General features: G+C 37.1%; 1 protein-coding gene across 6 annotated transcripts in view; it reads left to right on the top strand.

Moving 5' to 3' along the window:
- Positions 1–16,975, top strand: part of DAB1 (DAB adaptor protein 1) — a 1,538,943-nt gene that overhangs the window by 711,762 nt on the left and 810,206 nt on the right. The window lies entirely within an intron of this gene.

The raw sequence follows: 16,975 nt of genomic DNA, 5'->3' as shown, positions 1-16,975 counted from the left end.
ACCAACACTGGCGTGTGCCCCTCTCTCCCCTTTCCTATGTCTATCCTTTCTTGTTGTTGTTCTGTTCCACATTCTATTCAAATACTAATCATCTCATTAAAAGTTGGAATTCAAGGAATACCAAAGGAGACCACCTGGGACCACAACAAGACAGGACTAGAATGACCTCAGGAAGCCACCAAATCACTGGTGAGTGCAAAAACGTTTGCCTCATGGACAAAGAGGAGACTAGGGAGAGATTAAGTGGCTGGTAACAGTCCAGCAATTTACCAGTTGAGACACCAACTCCAGTCTGTTTCACCAACAAAAAGATGGCTGAAGGGAGGATAGGACTCCCCAGAGACTCACCAAATGCAACAGTGAGTCTCCATTGCTACTGTCCTCAGAGTCTGGAGCAGCGGCTGGGAGGCCCTGTGCTGACACTAGGGGACAGAGAACTAACCAGGAAACTCAGGAGAAAATCTATACTTCGGTGGCCTACCAGTGGGGCTGTGAGAGTCTCTTTGCATAACCACTGGATTATCTCTGCCACACCCTGCTTTATTTCTTGGTCAGGAGTCAGTGATTAAGCTAAGAAGTCTACTTATAGTTTAAAAGCCCTTCAGGCTCCCATAGCCTACAGGGAAGAAAAATAACATAAGAGACTTTTAAGCCACTGAGCACCAACTCAGGGATTAAAATAATATTGAAACAACTGTCAGTTTCCACAACTGTGAACACTTTAATTACCTTACTTAGACACAAGTCAATCCAGGCAAGAGTGATCAGTAATTTGAAAAGTACTGAGAGAGGAACCTCATAACATACTATATAGAATGGTTAAACCAACAAGAAGAAATATTGGAGAAATGAACCAGGACAAGACTTCAGCTAAAATTCCCCCAAAGTCTGAAGCACAAAATAATGAGGTCAACATCCAAACACTATTTAAGGAAATAATCACAGGAGTGAGTAAAGAGTTTGAAAGAATTGTCATCAGAAATGCAGAAACAACCAATGAGACTGTGGAAGAAAACACTAATTATCTCAAGGTTATTAGAGAGCTGAAAGCTGAAATCGCTGAGTTAAGAACACAGCTAGCTGAACAAGCTAAAACAGTATCAGAACAGGGCAACAAAATAGATGAACTCCAGAAAACAGTCGAGGGGAGAGAGAATAGAAAAAATGAGGCTGAAGACAGAATTAGCAAGATCAAGGATGAATTGGAGACAACTAAAAAAGAAGTAAGAGATCTCAAGAAGAGTTTAAGAGATACTGAAAACAACAACAGAGACCTCTGGGATGACGTCAAAAGAAATAATATACACATTATTGGCTTACCAGAGGAAGAAAGAGAGGGAGGGGAAAAGTTATAATTCCTTTGCCTCTTCTTATCATTTGGAACTCCTATCAGAATTTCTTGCAAGGCAGGGTTGGTAGTGGAAAATTCCTTCAGTTTCTGAATGTTTGAAAAGATTTTTATTTTCCACTCATATTTTAAGGATAATTAACAAGTTACAGAATTCATGGGTGGCAGTTCTTATCTTTAATACTTCGAATATGCCATTCCACTCTCTCCTTGCCAGTAGAGTTTGTGATGAGAAATCTGATGAAAGCCTAATTGTTCTACCATTGTATATGACTTTCTTCCTGTCCCTTGTAGCCTGCAATATTTTTTCCTATTCTGTGTTTTGATAGTTTTCCAGTAATGTGTCTTGGTGTGTGTTGTTTTGGATTCAGATATTTAGATATGCATTCACATTCTTGAATTTATATATTTTGAGCATTTCTCAGCTTTGGAAATTTTTCTGTTAAAATTTCTTTGAATATGTTCTCTACTTCTCTCTCTCTCTCTCTCTCTCTCTCTCTCCCTCTCTTTTATTCCTTAGGGACCTCAATAACCATGATGTTCATCTTTCTGATGGAGTCTGCCATTTCATTGAAAAGTGCTTCATTTTTTCCCAACCTTTCCTCTCCAAGAGTTTTAAATCACAGAATGTGGTGGTTTTGTCTTCTAGTGTTGATATTCTCTCTTCTATCTGGTTAAATATACTTCCAAAGCCTCTTAGCTCAACCTGAACTGCACTCAAAGTATCTTTTATGCCCTGCAAATCTGTTTGGAGGTTTTTGGTTTTTTTTTTATACTTTTTAATTCTTTGGTAAAATTATCACTTCATTCTTGATTCTTTTTTGTTTTATTCACTTAATTATTGGATAGAGACAGAGATAAATTGAGAGGGGAGGGGAGGTAGAAAGGGAGACAGACAGAGAGACACATGCACCCCTGCTTCACCACTTGTGAAGCTTTCTCCCTGCAGGTGGTAGGTGACCAGGGGCTTGAACTTGGATCCTTGCACAGCTGTAATGTGTGTGCTTAATCAAAGTTGCACCACGGCCTGGCCCAATTCTTGAATGTTAACTTCAGTCTCTTGAATTGATTTTATAATGAGTTTTCTGAACTCTATCTCAGTAAAATTTTCTAGATATATTTCTGTCTGTCTGGTCATTTTGGGTTTCTGTAATGCTGTCCGTATATTTCTCATTTTCCTCACTTAGTGTGGATTTTTTTTCCTTGTGCCAGCAGGAAGCACTGTGGCTAAGGCATTTGACTTCCTTGTTTTTATATCTTGGTAGTTGGGGAGAAGGATTTTATCCTCAGTCATTGGGCAAGATCTGTGACCTAGATGTCAATATAAGTTCTTCCTGCTGCTCTTCCAGCCTCTTTGGGGCAACAGAAAGAAGTCACAGTTATAAATTGAGTTTTTAGGTGGTTGTCTTCTCTTCTTCTTCTTCTTCTACTACTACTATGATGACTACTTCTTCTACTACTACTACTTCTTCTTCTTCTTCTTCTTCTTCTTCTTCCTCTTCTTCTTCTTCTTCTTCTTCTACTTCTTCTTCTTCTTCTCCTCCTCCTCCTCCTCCTCCTTCTCCTCCTCCTCCTCCTCCTCCTCCTCCTCTTCCTCCTTCCTCTTCCTCCTCCTCATCCGCCTTTCTTCTTTCTTTTCAATAGTCTTTTTGTTACTAAAACTCAATCCCGGAAGGGTTGTATCTCAACTCAATCTAATTTGGTGCCTGCCATCTCTAATCCCTGATTTTTAGACCTGAAAATTGTTTACTCACCTTTCAGTCCTCAAACCTCATGTATTTGTATTTACCTGTGGCTTAGGTAATTTTCTCTCTCTCTCTCCTTTTTTTTTTATTAATTTTTTGCAATTACACTGTCCTTTCTTAACTCAGACCCAAAAGTGGTGCATCCCAGCTGCGACTCTGGCACCAGCCATCCCTGAATATTGTCTTTTAGTCTAGGAGTCACTCCCTCAGCACCTTTCTGTCCACTAACAACACATGTCTGTACTCACCTATGGCTTGGTGAGTTTGAGGAGATTCTGGTCATAACTTTTTGAGTTTTCAGGTGATCTTCATGGCTTTTCCTAGTTGATTGGGGGAGTGCAAGAACTCAGCAGCTTCTATGTCATAGCCATACCTCCCTCCAGTTGTGACTTATAGGCTTGTATCTTGACCCCCATTTCTTTTGTCCAGAAAGTTAAGCATCCAAGCCAATATCTGTTTCTTAAGAGAAGCTCAATGGTCAATTACAATTTTTTTGGTGCCATATACTTGACTCCAATTTATTTCACAAATCTAAGCAAGTTTAAGAATACTGATGAATTATATTATACCTGTCTGCTTTGATTTTTCTATTTTAATGCATTTTCTGTTCATTATGGCCATCCTCCTTTTTACCCTAAGAAAACATTTAAAAGATAAATAAATATAATTTATCTTCCTATTCCCTGACATGGTTTTCTTCTGCTGACTGTGCTTCCCATAAAATTGATTTAAGATACCTACTAGACTTTAAATTGATTGCAAACTACCTTTAACTTCTATTGCTTTATTTTTCCTCTAGCAACTTTCTTAACATAGATGGCTAAATGGGAAAAATCTTCCTCTTTCTATCTCTTCACTGAAAATTTTCTCCTAATCACATTCCTAAGAGTACATGCAAATCAATTATTTTTCTCTTTCTTTTTTACTAAAGAGGCTAGAAGTGGTTTTTCTTATTGTAAAATAAATTCATATCCATTAAAAGTAACTTGAAAGACACAGAAACATCAATATATGCACAAAAAATAAAATTCCAGAAAAATTCAATTCTGCAATCTGAAAGAAAGGTTTTAAAAATGTTAGGATGCTCTATTACATGTCATATGTCTGTATTTGAGTGCATATGTGTATGTATATGTGAGTTCATGTAATTGTGGTACTTATTTGTTGTGAGTCATACAAAGTTTAGTTTACTACATAAACTTTCTTATTATCATTATTATTTACTTTATGGGGGTCAGTTAATGGATTGTGGGTTAATTGTTGACATGTGGGTACAATTTCTCATTTCCCTGAGATAAGTGTCTGTAGATCATTCTCAATGCCAACTTAGATCTTTTTCTATCATCCTACACCAAGAAGAGAAAGACCTTTGAGGAATGAGAGATGGGAGGGGGGAGTCTTCTGGTTCTAGGACATGATCTTAGCATTCTTAAATATTGTTTAGTAGCTAAATACTCCTTTGTAACAAAATTGTCACTCTAATTCCTGCAGAGAGATATGTGTTCCCAATTCCATGGCCATAACTAATATTGGACTCAACAATTTTGTTTATAATGTGCATTTAGTGTTTAGAGTGATTTTTAAATGACTCCCCAAGGTGGAATCATTCACCAAGTCTCTGAAGTAGAATCACTTATTCAGTCAACAATCACAGGAAGTTAAGTGAACTGGAACACCTTGAACATGTTTTTTATATATATAAATACTATACCATCTGGTTATCCTTTGATGGGCATTTAGATTGTTCCCATTCCTTGCCAATTGTGAATGAATGAACATAGATAATTATTTTTAGTGAAATAAGGAAGGAAAAGGCAAGGGATAGTTTCACTCATGTGTATAACATAGAGCATTCAAAAACAAAATAAAAAAAAATGTCTCTAAAACTTTTTGAGAGTTATGACTGGTTATTGTGGGTAGAGAGGGGAGGTGTTCCAGAATGCTGGTGGTAGGTATGACATGGAACTGTATTCCTATAATCTTATAAACAATTATAAGATATATAACAGTTTATTTATTCATGTATTGGATGAAAACATAAATTGAGAGGAAACGGGCACTCCTTCACTTCTTGCGAAGCTTCCCCTATAGAGGTGAGGACTGGGGGCTTTGAACCTGGGCTGTTGGGTTTGGTAATATGTGTGCTCAGCCAAATGCACCACTACTTGGGACCTAAAATCTCTATTAAAAAAATAAAATGTCTGCTTTCTCCCTCAAAAAATATTATGCCATTTTAAAATTCTATTTCTGCCCATAGCAGCATTTATTGCTAGCTAGTAGTCTCTTTTTACTTCAATTATGCTAATTTTATAAGATAAAAAAGGTACTATATTTATAAATTTGCATCTACATGATGTTAAACTTGAATATTTCCACATATCTATTTAATCTTTGTATTAACAATTTTATTCATGGCCTTTCCTCACATACATGATATAGTATCAAAATATTCTTATCAATTTATTTAATAGTTCTGAAATAAACATATTGCATTTGTCAAATATTTATATGTAAATATGTTTTACAAGCTTAATTTTGTGTTTTCATGTTGTTTATGGTGAGGATTTTAATATAGATTTGAGAGGGTCAGTACATTCTAAAAGTAAATATTTATGGTAGATATTTTAAGAAGTATAAATACAGCATGAAAAAATGAAATTCTCCCGCATACCTTTGATAATTATTTCAACTTAGCATTTTTCTTTTATTCTTATGTACTTCAGTATGTTTTATAAAAATAGTCTGTGAGCATAAACTCTACTATCCTATTTTCACTTAAAATGCTAAAAATTTATTCAGTGCCATAAAATATACTTCATTATCATTTTAATGTTAACATAAAATGGATAGAGTTTATTTATCTAGACAATTGTTGAAACTTTTCTTTTCTTAATATTTCACTATTATAAAGATACTCAAACATTTTTATGGTTAAATTTTGGGCATTTCTATAATTACTGAAGACAAATTTCCAGAAAACAACTCATATATTTAATGGTATTTTAAGCCTTTTCACATTGAATAGTGGATTTTTAAATTATTCTCTAAAAGTGAACCTTAAGTTAATGACTTGGGATTTATTATATCTTAAAATTACAAATATTTTACATATTACTTAAATGAATTTAAAAGGAACAATTTGCTAACAGTGCATGTTTTGGAAGCACAAATAAACCCCCAGTTGGTAGGATCTCACACCTCCATTTGCCTCAGCATTAGTTGAAAACTTATATATGGAGTGCCACATGGTGGCACACCTGATTGAGCCCACATGTTATAGTGCTCAAGGACCCTGCCCTTAGTTCCTACCTGCAGGAGGAATACTTTGCAAGTGCCAACGCAGTGCTGCAGGTGCCTCTCTTTCTCTCCCTATATATATCTCCCCCTACCCTCTTGATATGTGGCTGTCCCTATCCAACAAATAAACATTTATATATATATATATATATATATATATATATATATATATATATATATATATATATATGGCTTCTTTGCAAAATTTACTAGAGAAATTTATTTTTAAAATATTTTCTCTGTTTACATCTACTTGTCATTGCTCTCAGAAAATCTTGTCTTCCAGAACCAACTGGAGGTACAGTAGACTGATAATGTATCTATAAATGTTTACATGTACCAAGCACTTACCAACATTCATTATTTCATTTAAACTCAAAATAGGCTCATGTTGCCATAGAGGTTCTATTACACAGGGTGTCATTACAGGTCTGGTATCTATTTCCCTCCAAAGGAACATGAGTCTTACTGCTCTGTGCTGTCTCTTCATGAGACTCTAATGCTTCAACATGAATTGCGCTTCTTAACATACAATTTATCCTATCAGCTTAAACTTGTATTTATATTAATAACTGACTTTTCAACATTGAACACAGATTTTTCTCCCAGTTGTTAAATCCTTGAATGTCATTTGTTGTGCTCACTATGCCTGTTTTCAAAATGACTGATTAAAATAAGCAAGAACAGAGAAAAATCTAAGCTCATTAAAGAAAGGACTCCAAAAGATGGTAAAGGGCAAGAAGAGAAACAGAGAAATTTTGGAATGCCAATGTAATGGTCAAGAACTATTCATACATGGCTTTCCAGCCTATTATTTGCTGTGGCTTATTTGTCTACAAACCTTAGCCTTTGTCCATTGGATAGAATTACTGGACCTGGTCTTTTTTCTTTTTAATTTTTTATTTTATTTTATTTTATTTAAGAAAGGAGACATTAACAAAATCATAGGATGGGGGTACAACTCCACACAATTCCCGCCACCCAATCTCCATATCCCCTCCCCTCCCCAATAGCTTTCCCATTCTCTATCCCTCTGGGAGCATGGACCCAGGGTTGTTGTGGGTTGCAGAAGGTGGAAGGTCTGGCTTCTGTAATTGCTTCCCCGCTGAACATGGGCGTTGACTGGTCGATCCATACTCCCAGTGTGCCTCTCTCTTTCCCTAGTAGGGGGGATCTCTGGGGAACCGGAGCTCTAGGACGCATTGGTGGGGTCTTCAGTCCAGGGAAGCCTGGCCGGCATCCTGATGGCATCTGGAACCTGGTGGCTGAAAAGAGAGTTAACATACAAAGCCAAACAAATTGTTGAACAATTATGGACCTAAAGTCTGGCATAATGGAGAGGAAGTGTTAGGGGGGTACTCACTGCAAATTCTAGTGTACTTCTGCTTTCAGGTATATATTTGCCCTAGTTTAAGGATATGTGTGAACATGTGCTCTATCTCCTGGAACCTGGTCTATATCTAGGTTTTGGGACTTTGTTAGGAAGTGAACCACCTGGGATGGAATTAGAGAATACTATGAAAGGAAAGGTCTCACCCGAGTGATGAAGCTGAAGGGTTGTTGTTCCACGTGTGAAGTCTCTGGACAGTCTGAAGTGAAGTATGCTGGGGTGGCACTTGTTGCGTTGATTAGGTTGTGATCAGTGGATGCAGTATTATTTGATAAGAATTGGGAGAAGCATACGGGAAAGTGGGCCCTACCCTAGGGTCCCAGGACTGGGGGAAGTTTAGGCTCTATAGTGGAAATGTGAGGTTCCTGCTGTCTTAGGGTTCAAGAAGACAATGGATAGTTACTGTTATCATCACATTATTTGGTAATTGGGTTAACTTTGAAAGGTCCCTAGTCTTTTCATCTTGAATTACCTATTCTCTCTCCCATCTGGACTATACTAGTCTCATTCTCATCTGCCAGTTCAAGAGACACTTCTCTGGAGAACTATGACTTTCTTCCCCACTTTGCTTCTATAGTTTTTTGTACATGATTCTCAATAAGGGTGATTACATAGCTCTACTTTGTTTACTAATGAATTATGTAGTGACTTTTAGGCACAGCTGTTTCAGTTAGCAAATCTACTTTACTTTTTTTCAAAATGGGTGAAGAAATAATCCTGAAGAATAAAAATATAGACACCAATAAAGTTGAGGGATCACATGTTGTCTGAGCCTCTGGTTATTGCATTTTTGTAAGCACCATTAGGTCCATTCATTAGTTCCATTTTTGAGGTTAAGCTCACCAGAACCTTTTTTACTACTATCCACAAAGCAACCCTCAGTACTGTTCAGAGTAAGTTAGAGATGAAGAGTGTGCAATACAGATTTTAGGATTTCTTGGGTGAAGTCATTTGAATACAAAGTTGTCGTTTTTCAACTCTGGGAAGAAAAATTATTCTAGAGAAAAATATTTTTCTATAGAAATCTTCACTTAGTTGGTATCAAGACTGGTTTTATATGTGGTCAGAAAAGCCTATACAAGATAGGAATTACTCCTACTTCATACTGCCGGGAATGAAGACTCAGTGAGATTCAGTACCATATCCAAGGTAGCATGAGGAAGGACAGCATGTACCTGCAGTCACAACTTTTTTTTTCTTTCAAATTGCCTCGCCTGTTCACTATACCACAGTGCCTCCCCCCCCCCCACCAGGTAACACCCTATCTCTCTCCCTTCACCAGTTCTTTACACGATTCAATCTCCCTTTATAAGAGAGAATATTTAGACAGAACAACACAGTGTCTTTTGCTTTTTATTAGTAATTTGATATTGATTTTCAAAATCATAAGATACCAGTGATGGGGTGTCGGGCGGTGGCGCAGTGGGTTAAGCGCATGTGGCGCAAAGCGCAAGGACCGGCATAGGGATCCCGGTTCGAGCCCCCGGCTCCCCACCTGCAGGGGGGGGGTCGCTTCACAGGTGGTGAAGCAGGTCTGCAGGTGTCTATCTTTCTCTCCCCTACTCTGTCTTCCCCTCCTCTCTCCATTTCTCTCTGTCCTATCCAACAACGAATAGCGTCAACAAGGGCAATAATAATAACCACAAGGAGGCTACAACAACAAGGGCAACAAAAGGGGAAAATAGTGGCCTCCAGGAGCGGTGGATTCATGGTGCAGGCACCAAGCCCAGCAATAACCCTGGAGGAAAAAAAATAAAAAATAAAAAATAATTTAAAAAAAGATACCAGTGGTATAATTCCATTTTTCCATCTGTACTTGTGTGAAAAGTGCACTTGTGAAGTACTTATACAAGGTCCTCTACCCGTGGTATTTACATAAGAGTTTAAGGAGGTGGGAGAGGGGTCCGGTGGTTACATACCCAATTCAGTGTATTTGTTAGCATTCACAAGGACCCAGATTCAAGTCCCTGGTCTTCAGGGAGGGCTATTAGGCACTTTTATTTTGAGTCATCTTCACCTGTGATGGGGAGGCTTCACAAGTGGTGATGTAATGCTGATGGTGTCTCTTGTTCTCTCTCTACACTCTTATCTCCCTCTCCCATCTCAGTTTCTCTCTCTACCTAATGAGTAAATATTTAAGTAGTTAACTAATATATATTTTATGAATTTCTAGGCAGTGATCTCCCAGCCTGGAGTTCTAAGACTGGACAAAAATAAGCAGTTTGGTGTAAAAGTCTTATTCTAGACAGCAAGGAACTTAATAATTTCACTGTTCTTGGCGAATACTTTGTTCTTTGATCTTGCTTTTGGGGCACAAATATGTGAATATCCTTAGCATTATTTCAGTTCATTACAAACCCTCAGTGAATGAATGCTGTGCCCCTTTCCCCTCATCAGATGTTATGAAAGATCTCTCCAAGTTAGTAAATCCATACAGGAGTATTATGATAATGAATTCCTAGATTTCATTTCTTTTTCATTACACATTATTTGTTGACTTAGTTCATAATAACCTAGGTTTGGTTTTCATCTGATTTTCATAATCATAAATTTTCAAAGCTGGAACAAATTTCAGAAATAGTCTAATCCTCTTATTTGAGCTGTGAATGAGTTAGCACCTTAGTGGAGAGAGGAAGGAAACTGACTTGATCAAGGTCATACTGCAAGTAATCATAGAGAGAGCCATCCCTATTTTCTGACCCATTCCAAGACTCATAACCCACATCTTCTCCACCCTCCAGCTGCCCCTGATATGTTCCAGCCTGCAAAGCAGCATGGTTTGCTTTTCTTATGTTAACATTATTCTAGCATGTAATGTCTGTATTTAAGGCAATGACCTGAGAAATACTTTTATTTCTAGTGATGCACTGATTTTGCAGGGTTTATTAATTTTATTTATGTATTTGATCTCTCAAATGAAATAATAAACTAATTAGTGATACAATTTACTGGTGTGCTCTGCCAAGGGTGTTTTATAGCCTCAGAGCAAGCATGTCTAACTGTGGTGTCAGCAGATCTGCTTTCTGCCCTGCTGCCCTTAATTTCAGTCATCAGGCACACACACACACACACACACACACACACACACACACACACACACACACACCAGACAGCCCTATGCTGGATACTTGTTCCTCAAGGGTGTATCTGGAAACATCAGTACATATGGGAAAATAAAAATCACCCGGAGACCCTAGATAGTATTAAAGAGACAGGTTGTTTTAGTTGGCCTAACAGGATGGTGGGGAGTCATCCAAGAGAACAGAACATCCAGTAAGTTACCTGAAGTATCTAGAATGAGAATTTTCAGAAAATGAGGGAGGGAAATTATATGGATAAATGAATTGGAAGTCACAACTAAGGAAACTCACATCCCACCAAAACCAAGAGCTAAGCACAAAGCAGGACAGGGGAATCAATACCAAGACAAGTGACATAGGAACATAGCAAGATTCAAGGACAGAATAGGGGCCTGAAGACCCAGAGGCAGTGGAACAAATGGGACAGTAGTGTCAACTGTATTGTTCAGGCTTTGAAGTGAAGTACATGAACTTCCTTCAAGATATACCCCATTTATGTTTTCTTAAGTCTGTACTTATCTAAGACTTAGAATCAATCATATTCTCCTGTGACTGTTAAATCGTCTATCCCTATTTGACTGTGAGTGATATTCTCTCACCAGGATCTAGAATTGTGTCTAGAATCTAGTGGAGTAAAATAAACATTTGGTGAATGAAAGCATAGATGGATAAATAACTAGGTTAATGAACTCGGATGTTAACTCAGCAAAGCTACTGTGAACCTATCATTTATTAATAATTCATACTCTTTGCTGTACAAGAAGTAGGACTGAAGAGTTAATATTAACTATTTATATTTATGGTAGAATTATTTCATATAGAAATAGTATAGACTGCAATGACAAATTCTAATCTACTACGACATTTCCTGGTTGCAAATTCTTATTTTACTATTTTTCTGCATTACCCCATGACTTGTGCCCACATTGGCATTAGGGCTTTACTAAGGCTGACCTTTCTGCATTTACTTTCTTTAAAACTGACCTCCTACCCAGCACTGTTTATTCTCCTCTGCATCTGATAGGATAAATACTCTACTTTCACATATGTTTGGTGTATCTACCTCCTATACCAACTCAATTTTAGAAAGTGGAGATAGGTTAACAAATTAACTCACTTGCATAGTGTGCTGCTTTGCCTTGTGAATAGCCTAGGTCCCAGCCTAGCCCCACCACGCTGACGGAAGTTTCAGTGCTGTGGTATCTTTCATCCTCTCTTTCAGTTTATAAAGAACGGAGGTTGAGTTTCTGCTCCCCACCCCTGAAGGAGGGAAGCTTCACAAGTGGTGAAGCAAGTGTTGCAGGTATTTATTCTTCCCCTCTCAATTTCTCTGTCCTACCTAGTAAAGGAAAAAATTAGCCACCAGGAGTGGTAGATTTATGAAGGCACTGAGCACCATCTATAACCCTGGTGGCAATAAAATGAATGAATAAAATTTTTAAAAATAATAAAAGCAGAAGTGGTCTGGGAAAATACAGACTATCTGGATAATGTATAACACAGGCTCAAGCCTGGGACCCACTACATTAAGAATCTTGGTTCTGTGGTATCTTTCCCTCTCTCTATCTGTTGTTTTATCTGAAAAATGTCAGCCCAGAGAGGTAAAGACCTAAGAAAAAAAATAGAAGAAACCTAAAATTGGAAAATTAGAAATGAAATAAAAATAATTATTAATAATTATTTTTATTAATAAATTTTATTAATAATTATAGGGACCTATGCTAAAATAAGATAGTTATATCCATCAGACTGAAAATTATTATATATAAAGTCTGACAATACCAAAGGCTAGTATTAATATAACTCATGTTGGATTAATATAAATGGCTTCTGTCACACTGTAAAGCAACCTGTTACATCTAGTGCCTTTAAAGATGTATGTACCCTGTGATGTAGCAAGCTGACAGAGAAATCTCCTACAGGGGCTGGGTCGTGGTGTACCTGTTTGAGCACACAGCTTACAATGCATAAGACTGGAGTTCAAACCCCTGGTCCCCACCTGCATGGTGAAAGCTTTGTAAGTGGTGAAGCAGTGCTACAGGTTTCTCTCTGTCTTGCTCCATTTCTACCTTCCCCTTACCTCCTGATTTCTGCATGTCTCTGTCCAATAAATAATCCTTTAAAAAGAGAAATCACATATATGCATACCCAAAAAAGTACAAAAATGTTCATGGCAGCTTTTTTTGTATTAACACAACTTGGAAATGACTCAAATATCCATCAATATGGATGATTACATCAGAAGATAAATATGCACTAGAATACCATCTAAATGTTAAAGTGAATTGAAGCTAATTCAGAATGGTGAAATCTTTAGAAAGGCATATTTAACAAAATAAGCAGGCTTCATAGGGATGCCTATAGTGGAATATCATTTAAACAAAGTTCTTAAAATGCAAATGCAGTGCTATATGTTGTTTATGGAGACAAGTATTAGAAGTAGGAAAACGTTCACAAAAATTTAGGAACATAGTTATCATTGTGGAGTTAGGAAGAAATTGTTGGAGGCTTTATTTATGTTCCTGCTTTATTTTTAAAGAGAAAAGTCTTATGCAAACATGGCAGAATGACTATAGTTGACCAGTTTGAGTGCAATACATGTTTTTTTTTCTTCTGATAATTATGTTTACACTGAACTTTATGCTTGAAATATTCAATAAGAAGTAAGAGGGTACTTAAGTGTGACTATAGGGGAATAAATTTCAAACCATAGCATATAAAATAATATGGTGTAAGATAGCAAAATTATAAACTGAAACTTGTTGTGAGCCAAGGATTGCATGTAAACTGAGATTCAGTGCCTTCTTTCCATAATGGCTAATAGGCTAGGCTTTGGCACCATATATTCTGTGTTTGAATTTTTATGTTGAGCGTTAATAACAGCTTTACACTATCAATCTCCTCTTCTTTAATGTGGGAAATAAGAATAAATATAAATACTGAAAATCAACTGATGAAGGGAACTTCTTCCAAAAGAACAACAAAATTGGCACAGCTTTAGTTAAATTGACTAAGAAAAAAGAGAAGACTCAAATACCTAAAAAATACACTAAAGAAGGGACAGTCCTATGGATATTGTGAACTAATAATGGATTATACAGTTTATAAAATATATACCTAGGTGTTTGGGACCTTGATCTAAAACAAAATGCACTAAAACTTAATTTAGAATGTCATACTTCCTCTCATTCTTTTTTTTTCAATAATTTTTTCAGGTTGATATTACTAGTACCCCATCTTATATGTGCATAGGCTGATTCGTAGATCAAACAACATTCCCCCAAACTGCTCAACCTTAAAAAGGTAGAGATCGGGAGTCTGGAGGCAGCGCAGCAGTTTAAGCGCACGTGGCGCAAAGCGCAAGGACCAGCAGAAGAATCCTGGTTCCAGGCCCTGGCTCCCCACCTGAAAGGGCGTTGCTTCACAGGCAGTGAAGCAGGTCTGCAGGTGTCTGCCTTTCTCTCCTCCTCTCTGTCTTCCCCTCCTCTCTCCATTTCTCTCTGTCCTATCTAACAGCGACAACAACAACAATAATAACTACAACAACAATGAAAAACAAGGGCAACAAAAAGGGGAAAAAATTAGAGATTATCTTCTTCCAGAGAATTACAACTGTAAATTAATATTCAAGCTCTATTTTTCTTTTTTTAATATTTATTTATTCCCTTTTGTTACCCATGTTGTTTTATTGTTGTTGTTGTTGTTGATGATGTCGTTGTTGTTGGATAGGACAAAGAGAAATGGAGAGAGGAGGGGAAAACAGAGATGGGGAGAGAAGGATAGACACCTGCAGACCTCCTTCACAGCCTGTGAAGCGACTCCCCGGCAGGTGGGGAGCCAGGGGCTTGAACCGGGATCCTTACGCTGGTCCTTGCCCTTTGCGCCACCTGCGCTTAACCCGCTGCGCTACTGCCCCACTCCCCAAGCTCTGTTTTTAACTCATTACTTGACTAAGTTAAAGTTAAATTGAATTCATATAAACAGTCTAATAATCTGTTTTCTGTGAATAGGAAGTCAACCAGCTTTTGCTGATTAAAATGCATAACAAATACCAAATATAAATATATATATATGACTCCAGATGTAAAATAACTGGGTTGCTATAATGGAATACTGTCACTAGGTAAATATTCCTGTCTTGTGTAGACTTTTGGTATTGAAATATATAGGAATATCAGTAGGCTATGATAGTGCATTATGTTGAATTTTTTTTAACCATGAGTTCATTTTTCCCTTGGTTTCACTGTCTTTGAAAAATTGATGCCTCTCTACTTTTCATCTTTTTCTATCTTCTGTGAATTCAAATGGAACTTAACTTTTACTGTCACTAATTACTTTGAATGAACAATTTCCTTGATGTAATTTTTGTCAAGTCAATTCCATTTAGCTGGTCTTTTATTAATTCATTTATCACTTCTTTTTATGTAGCAAACATTGATTGAGTGATGACTATGAACTTGACTCTGGAAAGCCATAGTTAATAAAATGTGTTCCTTACTCAGAGGAGTGCACACGTAAAAAAAGGGAGGCAGAGAGGGACATGGACATGGCCCAGTGCAATGCTATCCTCTAAATGGAGTTTTTACTAGAGGAGTATGGGTTATGGAGAAATGCAAAGAAAGACAACAATGAGATACCATTTTACACCTGTGAGAATGTCATATATGGGAAAGAATAGTAACAACAATTGTTGGGGATGCAGCTGCAGGGGTCAAAAAACCCTCCTGCACTGCAGGTGGGAATGTAAATTGGCCCATCCCTAGGGAACGCAGTCTGGAAACCTCTCAGAAGGCTAGAAGTGGACCTACCCTATGACCCTACTGTTCCTCTCCTGGGATTTATCTTAAGGAATCAAACACACTCATCCAAAAACATCTGTGTATACTTAAGTTCACAGCAGCACAATTTGTAATAGCCAAAACCTGGAAGCAACACAGGTGTCCAACAACAGATGAGTGGCTGTGGTCTATATACACAATAAGATGCTGAGCTATTAAAAATGGCGAATTCACCTTCTTCACTTCATCTTGAATGGAGCTTAAAGGAATCATATTAAGTAAGATATGCTAGAAAAAGAAAGATGAATATGAGATGATCTTACTCATGAAGTTGAAAAATAAGAACAGAAAGGGGGAAAACAAAGTAGATCTTGGACTGTGCTGGATATATCGGGCCAAAGCAAAGGACTTTGGGAAGGGCATGGGGAGTGCTTTCAGGTGGTGTAGGACCTAGGCTGGGGGTAAAAAGTAAGAATGATAAATGATGCTGACACACTATTACATTGCTTTGGTGTAGGTACTTAGACCAAGCTATGTATCTCCAACAATGATTAAAGGTAGTGAAAAAAAAAAAGTTTTAAGTACTTTATATGACATAGCATTATTTTAGATAAGAATCTTAACATTCTCACTCTTCTGTTGGCATTTTCCTCTTACAAATAAAATCATTGCATCTATCTCAATGTATAAGCATCAGCCTGCATTTGTGATTGCTTCTTTGAGAAGGGATCCTGAAAGTGACGAAAGATTAAAAAATCTGATCTCTTTTTTGACTCGACATTTTTCTCCAGTATCTTTATTTTTAATATTTATTTATTTGTTTGTTTGTCTAAATGAGAGATACAGAGAAAAAAAGAAAGGGGGAAAGAGATCAGACATTGCTCAAGCTGGAGTTATTAGGTATTGAACTTGAGACCTAAGAGCCTCAGGCATAAAGTGAATAATTTTATACCCTTTCCAAAGTTCCTTCTTTACTGATCTCAGTGCAATAACTCAACTCTTTAAAGAATTAGGTGAGTTGCAAATATGGAGTCATTCTTTAACTACTAGAAACACTAATTCTATATGTAGAAAGATATATGAGAGTGTGCACATGCACAATTGCTCCAGGAAGAGACACATCTATTCTGACTCTCTTCTACCTGGGAGTCCACCTCTTTTTTTTTAAGTGACTTAAGATTAATTTACAAAATTATAAGATAACACCATTTCTACCACCAGAGTTCTGTGTCCCTACTCCCTCCATTGGAAACTGTATTAGTCCTCCTAAGTTTGCAGATATGGGTTGATTATATTATAATTAATTATAATTATATTATAATTATATTCATAATTAT

This window comes from Erinaceus europaeus, chromosome 13 (genome assembly GCF_950295315.1).
Source record: "Erinaceus europaeus chromosome 13, mEriEur2.1, whole genome shotgun sequence".
In the NCBI taxonomy this organism is placed as follows: domain Eukaryota; kingdom Metazoa; phylum Chordata; class Mammalia; order Eulipotyphla; family Erinaceidae; genus Erinaceus; species Erinaceus europaeus.
The sequence above is the reverse complement of the archived record's forward strand: the minus strand, read 5'-3'. Positions and strand labels throughout refer to the sequence as shown.